The sequence below is a fragment of the Penaeus chinensis genome, chromosome 10 (assembly GCF_019202785.1).
Source record: "Penaeus chinensis breed Huanghai No. 1 chromosome 10, ASM1920278v2, whole genome shotgun sequence".
In the NCBI taxonomy this organism is placed as follows: Eukaryota; Metazoa; Arthropoda; class Malacostraca; order Decapoda; family Penaeidae; genus Penaeus; species Penaeus chinensis.
In genome coordinates this window covers 20,704,194-20,706,693 of record NC_061828.1, presented here as the reverse complement: position 1 = coordinate 20,706,693, position 2,500 = coordinate 20,704,194, and the positions used below count along the sequence as shown (strand labels likewise).

Here is a 2,500-nt window from a genome sequence, read left to right as displayed (position 1 = left end):
ACGAATCCTGAAGGAAAGATCAAAACTCGCTCGGTATTTTCCCGCTCCACATACATGTATTATGCTAATCAGCGGGATCCAGCGAACTTCTGCCGTGGCATCTGGTGCTGTTGGTCCCGCTGTCGTATTATGGCAACGGCGGGAACGGCGTATCACAATGCGGAGGTATTCTGTATATCGTTATCTGGCGAAAACAAAATTTTGTTGTTGAGGACGTTAAGATGTATGTTCATTATATTTTCGAGAAATATAGGTTCTATGGTAAAAAGAAAAGGGGAAAATTATATCAACTAATCTGTAAAACAAACGATTACTGACGACCTTATTCACCGGTTGGAACCATCACTACCTCGCCCCCGCTGCCTCCCCTTCCCTTCCCATCCCCTCCTCCGAACCGAATGGGATTCGATTTCTTATATTCTATTTTTCTGTTCGATTATACTTTGAGTCTGACGATGCCTCTACTTACGATTTCCCCGCCAATCGTTCCAAGACGAAAAAGAGAGATGACTCTCCGTCCCTTTACTCCACGGCCAAAGCTACCCGAACATTATTGATGATTAATTGAAAACGAGAAATTCTCTTTGGATTATTATAAAAATGATGTAAGGAGTACACAGTCTCTGGCCGCGTTAGTCATGAGTAAAAGGTGAGTAAAAGGTGAGAACTACATTATTACTGCGGAAGATGAGGAACAGAGCGATACGATTTAAGACTGATGGAGTATTCTGTGGTGTTGACATTCAAAACAAACACGGGTGCGCAGAAGATGAAACGTCGTGCGGATTACGAAAGAAAGAAATTGCAGGTGCTGAAGTACACAAACACTAATATCATCTACATGTCATTATCTTTTTTCAAGACCTTATGATACGAAAATAGTGCCAAAGAAAGGAAACCAAGAGAGAAAGAAAACGTTTGTGGAATCATATACACAAAAGTTACAAAACATAAATCGATAAATTTTGTATTATTCACAGCAACACAGACAACGAATAGTGCAAACGTTTTCCTTTTATTCTACGCATGAAAAGAAGACAGAAAAGAGAGCAATTGAACACGTAACGCAATAAATCAATTTATTTCCGCCTACTTTCTTAGACCTTTTGTCATGCATTACGATCAACAATCAAGCGTCAGGTATTATCTTTGTGCAAATGCCTAAGTATATATATGTACAAGGTGCATTTAACAGTAATTGTGAGTTAATTCCCTATGAAATATACATGATGCTTTATGTACACGCATTGAGAAGAGAGACTTGTATGTCATTTTCACATTCACATGCGGTTCATGCGGACAGTCATGCACACAGTAGGAAAGTTCTCAGTGCTAACGACTTGACCATTAAAGTGCTGTTTGAGAAGAACGAGGACATCGGCTGAAACATGTAATGGTGAACAACTGTTGCCAGAAGTGCGAGAAGAAGATCTGGCAGTTGCTTTCAATGAAGTAATTAGTTAACAGTTAATTCTTAATGATAATGATAGTATTATACAAGTCTGCATTCATGATGTCAGAACGGAGAGTAAGAAGGCGAGGAAATAATCATGTTATTTGATAACTTTTTTGTTTTTTTATTGTTGTTAGACGGCACGGCAAAGGTTGTAGAAGAGTTAAGTGATATGAGCTTTATACTCTTTGGCAGATTTACAGTTGATTATGTTACACTTATACGACACAAAGACCAAAGACAAGTACAAGTCGGGAAACCCGTCCTCACGCACGCTTTCGAACACATCACGCACAGTTAGATCCATTCGTGTAACGATACAGTATTTATCAGCCGTGGTAAAACAAAATTCCTATAACGTCGAAATAAAAACACAGTGAACAGGCAGGTCGAGATAACAGATAAGCCCAAACAACCATGCGGCGTCTCCTGCGGGCTCAGTAACAGAAGACGCGCACGGTGATTGGTCCAAACCACAGACCATTGGCGACTTAAGACACGCCTCCTGATTGGTTGAAATCAGTCGACGGAGACACAAAGAGAAACAAATGTCGTCTGTAATTGGTCAAACAGACGTTCGGCCAAATACAATTCATCATAGTAAAAGGCGACTGAGATCAAGAGTAAAACTTAATTCATATCCCTTGTTACTCAAGAATATGTTGAAATTATAGCCTGAAGACCTTAGAAAAGAGCACCATAGTACATGTAAGAGAAACATGCACTTCAAAGGAAATAAATCATGTATATATATATGTATATATATGTATATATATATATAGACATACATATATATATGTATATATATGCATGTATATATGTATATACAAATAATTCTAAATACTTGCCGAATCTTTTATCCCTTTAACTTTTGAACTGTGGGATAAAAGAATAGAATCCCCCTGACAGCGAGCTTCGGCCCCGACCCAGCACACCTGTCCAATTCCAGGTGGTTCCCCTCAGTTTACCTTCTTTATTGATATGTCTGTCTTTTGTCCTACCTAGCCTTATTTCGGTCTCTAGCTCGAGTTGCGTTTGGAACGTGCT

The 2,500-nt window shown here is 39.2% G+C and overlaps 1 protein-coding gene across 1 annotated transcript in view; it reads right to left on the bottom strand.

Moving 5' to 3' along the window:
• LOC125029876 (metabotropic glutamate receptor-like) overlaps positions 1 to 2,500 on the bottom strand; it is a 108,626-nt gene that overhangs the window by 542 nt on the left and 105,584 nt on the right. Inside the window, exon 12 of the mRNA XM_047620058.1 lies at positions 1 to 2,500. This exon is cut by the window's left edge and continues 542 nt beyond it; it is cut by the window's right edge and continues 1,490 nt beyond it. The gene's annotated coding sequence lies outside the window, so the exon portion shown is untranslated.